General features: G+C 38.2%; 1 protein-coding gene across 2 annotated transcripts in view; it reads right to left on the reverse strand.

The window, feature by feature from the left end:
* dnr1 (defense repressor 1) overlaps positions 1-17,034 on the reverse strand; it is a 127,540-nt gene that overhangs the window by 67,105 nt on the left and 43,401 nt on the right. The window lies entirely within an intron of this gene.

A 17,034-nucleotide genomic window follows, 5' to 3' on the forward strand; every position in this document is an offset into this window, starting at 1 on the left:
TGAGCAGATTGCGATAAATCGAAAATTTATCATTCCATGCTTTTTCGTGCTGATTTGATTGTTCATATTATCTCATACATGCATCATTATATCGAACATGAAAGATTTCTGTTTCCTTGTAGAAGAAATAAAAATTTCACTTGCGTGTTAGAAGGCTGTATTTATAAGATACGCAGCGTACGGACGTCCAAGGTTAATTCACGTAAATGTGCTCTAGCAAATATTGTTCGTTCAATGGATCACTGGCTTTTTTCCATAAGATTAAAACGTTTACGACAAAAATACCGACATATGGAAAAAAATGCTTCAACGAAATTTCGCCTTATTTTTATACCACGCTCATCACAGCTGCACGGTCGACAGCTGTAATAAAAATCAAATATAGAAATAACAGTTCAAAAAGTAATTTGCGAGCAGGACTCGATCCAGCGATCTCGTGAGTACGACTACGTTTTTCTTCTCATTCGACAAATTCATTTCCAAATAAACACGCGCTTCAACAGTGGCGATATCTCGATTCACGAGTGGGTTCAAAGACAATCTTTCCTACGACAGATCAATACGATAATATAGCGGAAGTAACCTCGGACAAAAAAATTTGAAAAACATTATCGAGCTTTATTTACAAAGTACATCAAGTTTTTACAGCAGGAAGCTGAGTGAGAGCGACGATGACATTTAAGCCGAATAAAAAATGTGAATTTTTAGAGTGCACTCAGTTGGCACGGATTCCCCCATACACGTACATGATATCCCCATGCGCGCTGGCGGACATACACGTAAGCCGAAAGTAGACGAGCCCTTTCGATATATTCGCTGCTACCCGTTCGCAATCCAGTTCAATCTTTTTGTACTATCAGTCGCCTGTAGGATAGCGGATACGGGAATATATACAAATAGACGGCGAGGCTATCACGAACGCGAACCGATAGCAGATATCCGATCGCATAACGAAAAGCTGTAACCCCAATGCGATGGGATAGAATTGGGTTGGAGCGAGAAGGAAAACGCAAGGGGGGAACGAAAAAGAAGGAAATTTGAGAACAGAGTGAAAGTGAAGCGTGCAATGCCAAAAAAATTCCACTCGCTCCGATTTCTTTGACAAATTCTATGAAATATTCACCTGGAGAAATAACTTTACGTTCTGATGAAAAATACCCCGCTGGAGCGTCATTCCGACTACGCGGATGACGGAAACAGCAAAACGGACGACTCGCATCGGGCCAACGCGGTTCAGTCGATATCGAGTTCAGAACGGTGCGGATATTAAGGCCCTTTCGTCCCCGAGAAAACTTATCCGGGAAGACTCGATTTTCAATCCTCAAATAATCGTGTCCCACGAATGAAGAGCGTTGGAAAGACGAAAATAAAAATGGTGACCAATATTGAGATCTTTGCTGTGAGGTCATAAATAATCGGCATATTCGCGTACCAAGAGCGCGCCAGGGCTCGTGCGATTTTTCCTCTTTTCAATTCTTGGCGCCGAGCCGCCACCGCGCCTATTGATTTCTCGCCAGATATCGTTTTATCCGCATACGCGTCCTCGGGGCTTCGGAATTTATCGCTTTGTTAAACCGCCCCAGTTCGACGTAGACTCCTTTCTGGATTAGTATCAGATTTGAAAGAAGGTCGGAGCAACAGTCGCGCATGTACGATATTACAGAGCTTCCATTGTCTCGTGAGGAATCTTCCATTGCCATTAATTTCGGATTAACCTCCGTAAATCTCAATTTCGGATCGACCGTATGAATCGGTACGCGAGTCACTTGCTTTATTACCTGCCAATTCATTAATTTGTGCTGACTTACGAAAAAGGAAACTTCTCAATTCGTTTCCACTTTGTGGGCCTGCCCATAGAGCAGAGAATTCCAATGGATTTTTGTATCTTGGAGAGTCGTGAGTGAAGCTGCTCAAATAATCGCGTTGACCTCAAGCTTGATGAGTCCGGGGTCGAACACCAACGAGCAAAAATTCTCGTGCTTTATTACAGTTCATGTTCATGTTACTATTTGCGTGGAGTGTTCAGCAGTTTTCCAATAACCTAAACTGCGCCTGCGGCACATGCTCGATTAATTCGGGCAACTTCTCTTACCGGAATTATCGCAAGAACTCGTGATAATTAAATTTAGAGTCGAAGAGAAGTTGTTGAGAAAGGTACGTTGAAAGTGTGGAACTATGTTTATTGATTGGTCGATAAATTCGTTGAATACGAAATTCAATGGTCGATTAACCGGAATGACGGTTCCCTGGGAATTCAGCAAATGAATATTTTGTCTCACTGGCTTCCAAAATCTATTTTGAAACGGATCTTCCGTACCTTTGATTTGACACGAAGCAATCAATTCATTCTCCAACGAAGCTTTCGTACTATTTTGGTTCTCGCTTTGAGGCAAAATCTCTTTTTCAATTTAAAGTACCTTGTCGATATTCTCAGTCGATATTCTCATGTCATCTTGATGACATTTTCTTACTCGTATATTTGAAACCTTCACGAGTATAGGAGAAAAAAAATACTGGCAAAAACGAAACGATTGAAAAGTTCTGCGACAGGACAATTGATCATTTGCTCATTAGATTTTGAGTCACCTTGAGATTAATCTCGCGGACCTCGTACGTGGTTTAGAAAAATCGAGAAAGTAGGTTATTCCACAAAAATGTTGGCCATATGCTTGAAAAACGGGTGGGAATGATAGCAGCCCATAAAGTAGAAAAGTCATAAGTCTGCGAATGTTGGAGACGAAGAAAGAAACAAAGTTAATGAAATTCAGAATTACCCCTTGGAATGTCGTTCACGCTTCCGGGCGATTTAACCGCGGAAATCACGGCTGTGCGATTTGCCACGGGCAAAAAAACCTCCCGAGCAAGGGTGTCGCATGAGCATGCGGAATTGAAGAAGGATGACAGAAAGAAGAGGAAAGGTAGAGAAGAAAAAAGACGCTTCAACACAAAGCCCGTTAACGTTTTTTTGCACAAGAACGCGCTGCTCTCACCAAATACTAAACGAGCAAAGAATTAATTATTCTTTCAACCACACATACTTAGAGAAAAGGATTAAACAAATTAGCACAGAGGGAGTTTACGACCGGAATGGTGTAGTGAAAATAACGAAAATTTTTTTAAATTAGGCGGATGCACAAAAAAAATGAATTGGGTGCAATCCTCTATCAAAGTAAAGCTGCAATAAGACTGTTGGCAAGATTAGAGATGGATTTTTTAATGAGATCATGGCCACTATTTTAAAATCTGCAAAAAAAATCTGATTTTTTTACACAGCATAGAAAAATGTTCGAAAATTACGGTAAAAAAATTGAGGGGAGGTTACCGAACATTTAAGCAAGAAAATAAGTAAAAATTGGACATCGTAGTGGCAGTAAATGGATCGTGATTTTTCAATTAAATTTAAGGGATCGTAAATGCTGGAAAAAAAAAAAAATTAAATCATATACGTATTCGTTGAACATTTATCTTGTTAATGGCGTTATAAAAATATCAGGTCACCGAAACTTTAAGAATGAAATCATAAATTAACTACGATTATCGCTCACGATGAATCGTTGAATACTAGGTTCGGTACGACATCGGCAACACCGCTCTATCAGCTGTTTATATATATATGTATATCGACGTATATCGTGTTTAGTTGTGACGTGCTTACATTAGTGTATCGGTACTGTACAGGCGTGTATACTTTCTCGGTATAATTAATAGAAAAATGTTTTTTGTTCATATTTATACAAATATTGTGATAACAAAAATATTTGTAATCACAAATAATGACGTAACCTCAAATTCAAACAAATTGTTGGTTATGTGTATCAAGTCATATGTGAGCGACAAGCCATCAGTTTACCGTTGGCAAGGTAGATATATCTCTCCACCAACAATAAAGTTGCCAAATGAAAAAGTTAACTAGTCAAATTTTTACTAATAATGATATTTTTTTTATATAATTGATAATTACAACGGACTAATTGATTAGTTATGTTAATTTTTAAATCTATAAATTTTGAGAGAATATAATAGCACCAATCCCTTATCATGACAAAAAATTCAGTTGTTCAACGCTCGTGTGGTGGGCATGATCTCATTAAACATACATGAAATATCAGCAACTGAGGAAAGTACAGAGTGAAACAGAATGCCTTAGTTTGACATCGGTCATCATAGAACTTGAAATAGAGGAAAAAGTAGAGTGACAAATTCAAAAAATTGATCTTGCGTTCATAGTTCATGTGATACAAATGCGTTCGTCCATCTCTAGATTTATCGTCGTCGCCAAGTGCTTCCCTGGCATTTTCTTGCGGTTAGGCGGCTAATGTGACTTCAAAACGACGCTCCTTAATCTTTTCACTTTATCGACCCAACAATCAGCGAACTTCAACCCCTCAAATTTTTTTCACGTCCACTTTTCCTGTTGCTTGTTCATCGCGTTGGTACTCGGGGGCTTCTAACTTATAATAACATTTCCTTTAAGGTAGAGCATGCCCGTAGAATCGTATTTTATGGGTGTCTAATTGGCTCGATTTTTACTTCCCGATTGAAAATATTTTCACTCTAAATTAATATCAGAGTTATTAATTCGAAATGGTTAATACATGTTTTCAACTTTTTTTTTGGCTAATGAAATTACAAGCCACTAATTAACTGGCGATCCATCACTGACCGAACCCCAAATTTTATTCGTCCCAAGCTAAAATAGTTTTTTATGTAAAAAATCGCACTAGAGAGTGCAAAGGGTAACCACAAAGGAAATGGATCGAGAGAAAAGTGTTAATAAAAAGACAGAAGGCTGTGACAGGAATGGGCCAAACCAAAAAGAAACAAAATGCCGGAATAAGCAAATGTGCGGTTACGAGTACTCATTTCAAAACAATCAAATTTCGTCAAATTTCAAGACAATCGTCTCGAAATTTTTCCAAACATTTGTTTTTATTCTTCATTGTTATTGTGTACTTTTGTAAATTTCGTAAAAAGGGTTGTGTATTTTTCACACTCTTGTGTATTTTTCTTCATATTTAAGCACGTTTATCTAAATAACCAACAAGACGAAGCCTTCAAAATTTGAAATGCGCGTCAGTCGACTAGCCATTGAAACTGTGTGTAAATTTCAAGACTTTCTTAAGAAAATCGTTTCGTGCATGAACTACCTTCACAAGCGTTACATGAGCCTCGACTGTTGGCTAACGTGTATCGATGAATTTTATGATCCACAGAGTTTAAGTTTATCCTTTCAGAGCTTTGTTTTAGGATCGGAGTTTGGACAGAGCCTTTCAGCTTAGCTCCAAAGTTTTACGGATAGAGAGAGTCGATAAAGGTAATTTTTTTCTGAGGGTATCAAAAGCTAAAGATTTTGCGGCAACGAGAATAAACCATCACGATAAAGAGGCCATCCTGGAACTCGAACTGTGCGTCTAACAATAAAAATACTTTGACGTAATGGTATGCGGTCACTGGATTCACCGACTTTATCACTTCCCGTAGATATGAGTCGTTAAATTGATTACTCAACATTGGGTAATTACAACTTTGGCAACAAAACACTTTCAAGAAACCATCAAAACTTTGCTAGCTCTGGGATCTGCAGAGCTCTGTTAAAGCTGCGAATTCAATAGGAATTCCGTTTATAGGAAGTCGATGATTTTCACTTTTTCACCAAAATGATATAAACCAGACAATATTTGTTAAGATTTTTCAATTCCTTCGTGAAATGCTTCGTTAAAATTTTTATTTTTCACTCCTTAACATCGCCGTCGTAATACGCAAGTATCCTTATCAAACAACAGCACTAAACCATTCCCCCAAAGGACTCGGTTATGACTAGAAGGAAAACTGTGAGCATTGTGACGAGTAGTGAAATGCAGGACCAACATTTATCGAACGGCAGAGCCCTTGAGAAGCGAGGAAGAGCAAAGGACGTTTCAACAAATGATGGCTTACGTTCGTGCATTCTCAAATGGCACTGTGTCGTAAAACGAAGAAGTAGAAATGGCCTACGTTGACCAAAGATGACTCATGAGATAATCGTTGGAAAAAGGAAACTGGGAAGATATGGCACCCTCGAACTTTACGATGACCAGCAGGCGACGCAAATAATGGAGAGCATCTGCGCGTGCTCCAAGTAGGCCCATATTCGTACAGCGATGCGGGACCGCGAAGCATAGTGAATCCTTCTAATCAAGATTTCTCGAGGAAGATGAAAAATCAAAAAAATCCGGAATTCAATGAACAAATTGCAGAATTAAGTTTTCCATGGCTTTCCATAGCTTTTGTGTGCAATGCCAGGAAAATCTTGAATGAGATGCGTGGAAAAAGAGCCACAAAGTCGTACGTTGATGAAGAGGGTTTACTAAATGAACTCTATAAGCGAAATTTACATGAATTTTCCTGTCAATTGTGTCAAATCTTGATGAATATTCACGTTTTTCATCAATGGAACAGAAAATGATCGTACCCAAGGAAGAACTTAGATTCAGCTCAACGATAGCCCAGCATTACATAATTGAAAGAGTTTTTCACCCTTGAATAATGACCAGGAACATGCAAAATTGTTCACTCAAACCTGAAACTCGTGACTTCTTACAAAAGTACCAATAATAACCGCAGGGTTGACCTCAAGTAACATCGTTACGAATCCATCGTATGTGGATGTTAAGCAGATACGCACGGACTACTTTCCGGGCCTGAAAATTGTTCATAGATTTTATCAAATCAGTTAAATGCGATATGGAACACGAATGTTTGAATATCTCAAACATTTCGCCCACAGAAAATGGGACGAAAGTTGTCGAGTATCTTTCAAATTTCTCTAAAATGAATTTCAGCAACGCGCCTTCGTTCCAGTTTGTATTCCGAATCCAACATTTTTTCGGAGATTGTACAAATTTTTAGATTTTTAGATTCTCGTTTAAACGAAGAAAATCTCTTCCGTTTAAAGGGAAGAGTAGGAAAAATTTAGTTTGGGCGAGGGATCGAGAGCGTCGAAAATATAAAGAGTCTCAAGCAAGTTTAGTTCGTCCAACAGTGGGAAACAATTCATCTGTGAGACAGAGTAAGATAATGAGATGAAAATGAGGAAGATAGAAGGAGAGAGGGCGAGAGATAATGTGACACACTCGTGGTGAGGTCCAAAGTCCACGAGGCACGCGCTCGAACGTGCCAAGCCAGTTTCTCGTTGAGGTATACGACTGTACAAAGTACAAGAATCGCATACAGATATATTCAGTGCAAAAGTGTACGTATATGGGTATACAGACTAGACAAGTTGAGTTAAACTCGTTGTGGATGCGTGGGCGTAACAAGATAACCTGAGCCGGCCAAATGAGGCAATGCTCTTCATCATTTTTTCGACGCGACTTTATGCCTGCGTCCCTGACTTTGGTACTGAAACAAGCATTTTAAAAACTCGAAGACTTGTACACTTTAAAATATGCAAACGTCGAAATTTTTTGTACGTTCTTTTGTTTCTTTGACTCGAATGATCGGTGACATTGCTCGATACTCATGTCCCACTTGGCTCATTTGAATTCTGTCCTATTTTGAGAGTAGTTTCAACAAGAATGGACGAACCTTATGAATTTGACAAGGAATTTTTGTGCCAATTATTTATTTATCAGGAAGACTGAAAATTAAGGAATAGTTTTTTCATTATTATTTTCGGTTGATTATTTTTAATAATGAGCCAACAATTAATGAAGTTTCCGTAGTGCTTGAAAACGAATGCTGGCTCATCGCAATGAGATATACGAAACTCAGACTTTGCCTCGGGAAATCCCTCACTCGTCACGACCCCTCGCGCACGTATCACCAATGCATGGATATACAAGGTGTCTTAAAAAGCGATGATTCAATGATGCAGTTGCCGATAGGCGAGCTCGTGATGATTTCGTTTAACATTGACTTTCATGTATCATTGCTGCACTCGAATTGCATTCGTTTTCTCGCTGTGAATACTATTTTCACTGGATCAAAATCTACCTTAAGGCCAGTTTTTTTCGAAGCGCATTTCTAAACGCAAGAAAAAGTTATAAAAAGCAGGAATCGTGCACACGAGAAAATGGGGTTTCGGTGTTCCATATACCGCGCGCCACGCGGCTTCGTTCTCGAGACCATTGAGTTCTGTGATAATCGAACCAAACGGAGTCGAATGGGTTTTCCACTTTGAGTGAAGAATTCAAGGAAGGAAACCTTTCAGGTATTTTGCAATTAAGGGGGGTGGCTACATTCGTCAAAATGATAAGAAATTGATCAAATTTGGTGATAATGTTCTTCAACATCAAGTGCGAAGACACAATTTTTTTCAAAATTTTCTTCTGCTTAGTTATTATCGAGTAATTACGCATTAAAGCAGATTTCTTATGCCCGGAAATATATGTGGAAACGCTATGCTTGTACGCGTGAACTTTAGTGATCAATTACTCGATAACTGTACAGAAGAAAAATCTTAAAAAATTTGTATTGTCAAATTTGTCACTAAAGAATATGTTCACCAAATTTTATTAAATTCTTATCATTTTGAAATTTTCAATGTATTTAACATGGTTTAGAATGGCAAGATTGTATCGTCGCTAGCCACCCTCCTTAAAATCAGACAATTTTTGGTATTCAGAAAATTGTATCTCTTCTGCAGTTCGTTAAATAATCCCGAAAAATACTGTGTGATGCCTGCCTGCCTCAGTGAAAGTGATATTTTAATGGGTGTGCTCAAAAATTATCATTTATGCGATGAAAAATATGATCTTCAGTGATTTTATAAAATTATGATAACAATTGGTCACTAATTCGCAATTCGTCGATTTTTTAGCGAGACCACCACCCCCGTCCGCACAGGTTGTTGACTTTCTCGTTTTTTCAAACCCTCGCAATGACAGTCCCGAGATACAATTACCTAACAAAATGGAAAAAGAACCAAAAAAAAAGTGTTTAAACGTCTTCGACATGCGATATTTCCTACCAGCTCACATGACACTAAAAAAACTAATAAAATTTCGCGATACACGTTCAAAGTTGATGCGAGAATAAAGATGTCTCATTAGAGACATATTCAAATAATGAAGAGAAATGAAGTAGCAGCTCGACGCCAGATCTCCGATATTGAAAGGAAACAAAACAAAAAACATTTAACGAATCTCCTTCTTATCCTCTTTTGAAAATTGCCCAGAATAAATGCAAATGAAGGTTAAAATGAAATTCAAGGTGAACGCTGCTATGTTGGAGGTCAAAATCAAAATAACGCGTCAAGATAGGAGGGGAGAGCTGCAGAGAGAGCGAGCGGCGAGGGGGGGTAAGAACCACTTCAACGATACATTACACATAAATTTGGACCGTAAATTTCACGAGCTCGGTGAGGATATTTTGTTAAAAAACGTATTAAGAAATGGGACTTTGCACCCAATCGGGCGAGAACAAAAGTTGAACGAGATATGCAAAAACTTAGCTCACGCGGTCATAAAAAAAACCGGAATGAAAGAAAAAAATCTTTGAATTAAAATTCACCCCTACACATGAGCACGTATATAAATATAGCGATGATCATTGAAGCGTTTACGCCTTATATGTGTACATATTCACCGCTCGTTTTATATGCGAATACAGTAGAACGAGAAATGACTACATCGACACATTCGTCTCGAGACTTTTAACATCGACGAAAGAGAAGAATGGGAAATTCGAGAACCCCCAAGCAGCACGTGTGTGTCTGCCTTTTTGCTGGTTTATTTTTTTTATTTTCATAGCACGCACCGGTCTTGTGATTTGAAGGATATAAAAACGTAAATATTTATCAGTCTTTCGAGAAAATGAAGAGAAAAAAAATCGTGGCAAAAGATATTCCAATCAAGTTCTGACAGCGGAGGGTGCACGGTCAGATACTCGGTTTTCGGTTACCGCTTAGAGACATGCACCGGCTGCGGGTAATACTTTATAAAACCTTAGAGGGGGAAAAAGTATAATGGGGAAAAATTGAGATTACAATTATGGGATGGGCTCGTTCGAACGCGCAGGAATCATGAATATATTCCAATGAAGTGAAAAAAAGAAACAAAGGCTGGAAAGATCGTCGTAAATTTCTAACCGTCATCTTCCAAGTCGACGATCCATTGTTTCGTATTCTATCGAGTTCTCAATGCTAAATTTATTCGTTACGAGAAACTTTGCACTCGGGCGGGCAGCGTCATCGATGGATCATCAAGAAACCATTTTTCATCTGCATTTCAGCATCCTCGAGTCTCGGATTTTCTTCTACCTTTTGCGCATTATTCCCGCAAGGTGAATCGAACGATCGAGAACTGAGATGAGGGGAACTGATGGATTTTTTGCGACGTTTTTATCCGTAATAAACTTGGGGGCGATGGCGGGAACTCAGTTCTCGTTTATTTAAAACATTTCACGCAATTTTTTTCATAAAGCTCTTCTTCTAGGCTCAGGGAAACAAATTTTATAAAATTCTGGAATTTTCTAAATACTGGAATTTTTTTAGAACCTACTTTCAAGATTTTTTATTCCTTTTGCGTTTGAAACTTCAACCCGAAAATAATGGCGTTCAGGACAAAATATCTAAAAGAAATGGGAAAAAATTCCTTTCGAAATATCCAAGGAAAAAATTTATGTGCAAAGTTAATGAAACTTGGATGATATCAAATGCAAATCTGCATGTGGATTTATCTTGAACCATTTTTTTTACAAAGTCTCAAAGCATGCAGTGACATATTTCAAATCATCCAATTTCGAGCTCATCCCCCACGTGGTGGCTTCGTCATTTGGCATAATATTGGAATAACTACACCGTAACGTTCATCGACGAGTCCAACGAAATGAACGAAAAAAATATTTGTAATTCAGCAATTTTTTATTTCACGAAGTATCGGTGCAGGTTGAAAAACTTCAAACTGCAAATTCAGCAGGAAACGAAATTGGAGAATTACTGGAATTATTGGAGGGTTTTTTTACATAATTTCGTTGGACTCCAACGTTGCAAACTTCAGCGTCACTGAAATGCAAAATTTAGGAAATAAATTAGGAAAAGAGCTAGTCCATCGAATCTATACGGAAAGACTTTTATACGAATATTTCGGATGAATACGAAGAAAAATTTGCTATGTTTTATAACAGCGCTGTTCTATATCGCCATTCTATTACATTTCACCAAAGTGCATAATAATTTTGATGCCGAAAGCAGGTGTCTCAAATTTTACTACGTACGACAGGCAAATTTAGGTCTATGACATTCTTACATCGAACGATGTATCGATATCCGAATGTCACTCGTGTCTTTGGCGAAATGTTAAAAATTGATTAATTGGACTGGACAAATTGCTTGAAATTTTACTATGTGCTACTAGTTAATTTTCATGTTTATACTCACAACGCCTCGTATAATTGATGGGCGTATGAATTTTGCTATGTTATTGAGCAAAATTCAGTGCGGTAAAAGGGAAAATACGAAACTAAGCAATTTTTCGTACAGCACAGAGAAACGACTGCTATGTTATCTCCTAAATTTTCATCAAATCATTTCATTGTTTACTATGTTTTTGATCAAAATTCGCTCGGTGTTCATTTTTGATATAGTACAGCGCGTTATTTACTATGAACTGTGGTAATGGTTCCCCAAACTTTTGCATTATTTGAGACACTCCGTAGCGATTATTATTATAATATCGATGTGGTCCGACGTTACTATAAAAACATAGTAATTTTTGCTATAAAAGTCTCTCCGTGTATGGATCGCTCAATAATAGACTGGAAAAAAGTCGGTGTTTACAAACAAAAAGAAAGTCGTTTAGGAAATAGAATAGATAAAGGGTGGAAGGGAAGTGGATGGATGGAAAGATGCATGGATACGATAGACGTGTGTTTCAGATCGGTTGAATGAATGAGATGAATCGTATCGATGGAATTCGAAACAATATGATGGATGCGAGGTTTATTTGAGTGTCTACACACACACACGGGCACACACATACTACTCCACAAGGGTCTATGAGAACGATATTGTTCTTGATGAATGAAACACTTTTTTTCTTCATCACGCATGCCAAGTTTCTGTATTGCCTTTGCGGTGAAATTGAGTCGATGTATATTGTACGTACACGTACGTTTCTTGGCAACGTTGGAGCATAGTGATTTTAACGTTCTTTTCGAAGTAGCAATGAAAACGTCGATTTATAACCGAAGCAGCTTCTTTTGATACTGGGAGTTTTATTCGAATTTTGGAAACTTTTTGTCAGAATATAACTTTTGGATTCGAGATCGAATCCATTTTATAAAATGCGAAAACAAGAGGAGGGGAAGATAAATGAATTCGGTAGTTTACTGGTATTTTGCATTCAAGGAAGATCGAAAAGAAAATTCAACGGGACAAAATAAATGACGAGGACCTTCGAAGACAGCACAACTTTTCATTTTATATTTTATCATTGTAAGAAAATACTACTTTGTTGATAATTAATCACTCGGGGAGTCCTGCTCGAACATCGTACAGGTCCGTGGAGGTACAATAGCAGCTTTAGAAAGGCATTCCACATCCAAAATTCAAATGAGATTGATCTCCCACCTTCGTAGATAGAAATGACAATGCTACCTTTGAATACCACAGAGCGTTATGAAATATACAATTTCGATGTGAAACACGATGCAATACCATGTTGTGAAAAAGGTGGTGGCTCATTGGAAACTGTATAAAAAATTATCCGATGGGATTTTAAATTGGAGTCAAAATGTTCCAACGATAGGGAAGAGTCGCGTGTCATAAGCGACATTTAAACGTGTTGGAAGAGCTTCTGGACCCACAAAATAGTTCAAAATTTCACACCAAATGGGGTATGGCCTTTTGTGAGAACCCAATAACAGTGACATTGGAGAAAATGAATTTTGAGGTACCACCCAAATTAACGTACAACGGATTAATTTATAAAATTCCTCTAAATTCTATAGAATATGCCATCCAACCTTTCAGAGCAACAACTTCACGGAACGAAGAAGAAAACAGGAAAAAAATGCAAAAAAAAAGCTAGCCAAAATGTGTCATAAATATTTTTTAACCTTTTATTAGAATATGTTCACAAGCTTGATGAGATACGGCAAAAAGGACAAAAGATACAGCTGGAAAGAGCAGTTGGGATGAGTTTTTAACGTTTCTCCACAAGCTCTAGAGATCCAGACACACGCATTTGAATAAAACAGCAGAGACAGGATTCAGGTAGGACCTAGCAAAGCTCTATTTCAATCCTCAAAGGCTTAAGGGAGTCAAGACGAATAGGCGTTCGCGGGTCGCCGCTAACAGACCTAATCAAGAACAGCCTTAGCATGGAATAAAAATGACGTTGATAGTGCAAGAAAGATGCACGCGGCAAGAGATGTCGAGGCAAGTGGGAATAAAAAGTTTGTTACCAAGCTCATTTTGCAAGCTCCTGAAGTTTTTTCACCTTCATCAAAAGCTGGCGCAGGACCTGGTTTATGGAGAAAAATGATTTCCTTGGGAAATTGCATACTTACCAGGAACGATTTGTCACAGGGTGCATGGCACTGGAAATAGTTGACCTTATCCATCATTACGTATCCCAAGCTCATCACCTCGCATGACTGCTCGAGGAAGGGAACAGTTTATAGTCTGCTCGAGACATGAAACGAGCATAATATTTCAGCTATTTATACAAACAGCTGCAGACGGGAAATTAATTTTGAAAACTGTCCTAATTCCAAGCAAAAATGAGTTTTTGGTGTTTGCACAAGTGGCAACAGTAGTGCAAACAAATTAAGGATAAAAAGATATTACTTTTAGGGAGCTCATCATATTTTTCGTCACTCCTTTATTAGCTAAATATTTGACAATGAAAATAATAACGCGACCCTCCTTTGTCCCTTCACCATCGGTGACGATCGTCGACAAATTCTTTCTCTTTTTTCTCTCACAATATACCTTCGAAGAAAGGAGGGGGGTTACCACGCCTCACTGGCTAGAAGCACGAGTTACGTATCAGCAGTCGTTCAGGGCTTCTCGAGTACAGTGAAAAATAAATTTTGTCGAAGTAATAAAAGTTGTCAACTTTTCATTGGCAAATCTTCTCTTTAATCATGAATTATACGAATATTTTTTTTCATTCTCTTAAGAGTCATGAATTCTTCGACATTTCAAGAAAATTATCATTTTTTGAATATTTTTCTATAGCACAACTCGAAACGAAACTCAAGAAAGTTTCGCATCGCAAAATGAAGTTTCGTGCGAACTGCTTCTCAAACTATTTGAGAGTATTACGAATTTACTGCAACAGCTAATTTTCTTATTTAATGAAAATCAGCAATAGGATCAAGCGAATTTGGATTAATTCAATAAAATCATTTGTTTCTCGTAACGAAATTTTCTGTCATAATTTCTCTTGCAAGCCATGATGGTTTTTTTGAATTAATTATTCTTCGGGTATGAAACATGATCTTTTACAATCACCTTAGGGCTCCGTGTCAGTTGTTCAAACACTGAGGTTTCACAACGCAAATCTCAGCACAATATTATTCAAAGTAGCAAGGCTCATAAATCTTGATATTCTGATGAAACAAACCATCAATCTTCGAATCACTTTCGAACATAGCGAAGCGATGCTCTCCTTCGTCTTTTCACGAATACAAAAATACGATAACAATGATAACGTAAATAGCTTAAAATCTAACAATTATACAACATTATCATAATAACAAAAATCGCGAGCTACCTTGATTCAATCCCTAATTACAATTAAAAATGTGAAAAATATTTTTGAAATTTTAGTTAGAACACCCCGAAACATATTCGATTCAACAATACAAGGACATTGAAAATAAAGTTGATTCGCTCGAGCTGATGTTCAAGTATTTCGAAGTTGTCGGTTAAAATCTTCAGTGCGGTGTGCAAAATCCATCTGGACAATGGTCGAGGCAGTGTTTACAGTGCGATCGAGTTGTGTGATTAATGGACCAGCATGAAGTAAAGTATCGTAGACAGGAAGATGGAATTGTACAGCTATTCGGGCGAAAAATAATAGGAATGTAAGGAGAAGTGGTTGGAGCCAAAAGCAATAACGGAGAAAAGTGAATTCAAAGGTGTTACGAACCAATCGACAAAGTGATCGCAGCGGATTGGAGTATTTCCAGAGACGAGACTAACGCGTAAGGAGAAAACTTGAAGTGGCGAGAGGAAACAGAATAGGGCCAAGAGGAAAGTCACCGCGTCTAGCGTACACCACTCCGTCTAGTATTTGGAGCAACCCCTTCAAGTGCTCCAGAACCTGCTCGATCATTATTGTGTTTAGTTTGATGTTGAGTTCAAAATGGCATGTGCACAAACGAAAAAAGTTGCAGCATTCGTGAATGGAGAAAGGTGAAACTAGCGAGAAGATTCCTCGAAAAAATTAGGAAGAAAAGAAAACTGTGACCAGAGGTGGAAACTTATTCTTGCGTAAGTTTATAGTTTCCGGGGAAAATATGAACATTGAACGCTCTCCTGTGTAAACTTTTCATCATCCTCTTCTTCGTTCTCACCATCATCGATCGAACTCTCGCCTTTATACGTCCGTCTTTCCCTCTCGCTGCACTACCTTATTCCTTTTGGTGGATATAGTTTTCGAACTTGTGTTCTCGTTTAGCCGAGCGCGCGCGCGCGATCCGGCCAACCTATTATTTCAACTCTTCGCCCGCAATCGTAAAACCGTCGGATTTCAGGAGGACGGATACGGAGCCTCGATCGAGGAAAAGCACCGGATAACGCGAACGCGGAAGATACCGTGCGGCTGGATTCCCAACCTTTATATGATGTCGTCTCGAGCCCAAATCTACCGAAAATGCTTTTCGGCGTTTATCCTAAGTAATTGAGCTCGAGCTCCAGGTGCGGACGAGGGAAAAAGAGGGATAGGAAAACGGAGCAGGAAACGGTGAATGGAAATAACGACATCCAGAGGAAAAACGAAAGAGACGTGTTAAAAGATGAAACGAAAAATATAGGAAAAGCTGAGATAAGACGAGAAGAACCGTGAACTTTGAATTCGAAATTTAATGACGAAAGCATGATTCGATCGCGACTCGATTGTTGCAAAAATCTTTGCGGGGTTCTCCCCCAAGACAGAATTTCACTGACTTTCAAGTAATCTTCGAAAAACTATTTTTATCTTTCTCATTTCAATTAAAAATACACTGCAGAAGGTTGCACCGAGATCCATTCGAATATGTCTCCAAACTTCGTAATTGACTAGCGAAACTCATAACATACTCGATCCCTGAACCAACCGTGATAATCCCATACGCACTGGCGGAATATGAGAATCGTGAAACTTCATCCCGCAGTTGGGATTACTTTTATGCTATTTTCAGTACATCGTTAGATTCGCTACGCCGCGCGATCAACAATTTGCAAGAAAAAATTCTAAATCGAATGATCGCATGCGGGGACCGCTATTTCCCTGTTGGAAAACCCATTAATCTTTATTTATGAGGAGCGTCATTTATACGAAATTTACAATCCATCTCCGCCCATCAATATCACTTATCCTCGCTGCTCGCATTGGGATAAAACGAGCCAGTTTCATTATTGCCACTTTATTATTTATTCAGTCAGTTCGCCATATTCAATTTAAAGTTGTCAATGCTTAAAGAAACATTGAAAATTTATCTTTGTTGAAAAATTCAGTGAATTCAACATCACATTTTCATCATCACGAAAAGAGTTTCGTTTACAATTCAAACATTCGAGTATACGATTTTCCAGCAAGTTGATGACTTCGTTGCAACGAATAAATCGTCCATGCATGTATTACAACTATTATTACTTTACCTCATAATTCTAGCCTAGATATTCGTTCGATATAAACGGATACAAGCTCAAGGGAAGAGCGGATACGAGAAACTTTAAATTGAAGAAAATCCCCAGGCTGCCCTGCCGAAGCTATGCTAGTTATAAGTTTATGCTTTTCGATAGAAAAGATGTACAGAATGGAGAGGAAAAAGAAAGAAAAATTAAAAATTAAAACCGACCAATGTGGGAAGAGATCACAATTAAGCGTAATTTAAAAAAAA

Source organism: Venturia canescens, chromosome 3 (assembly GCF_019457755.1).
Source record: "Venturia canescens isolate UGA chromosome 3, ASM1945775v1, whole genome shotgun sequence".
Taxonomy (NCBI): domain Eukaryota; kingdom Metazoa; phylum Arthropoda; class Insecta; order Hymenoptera; family Ichneumonidae; genus Venturia; species Venturia canescens.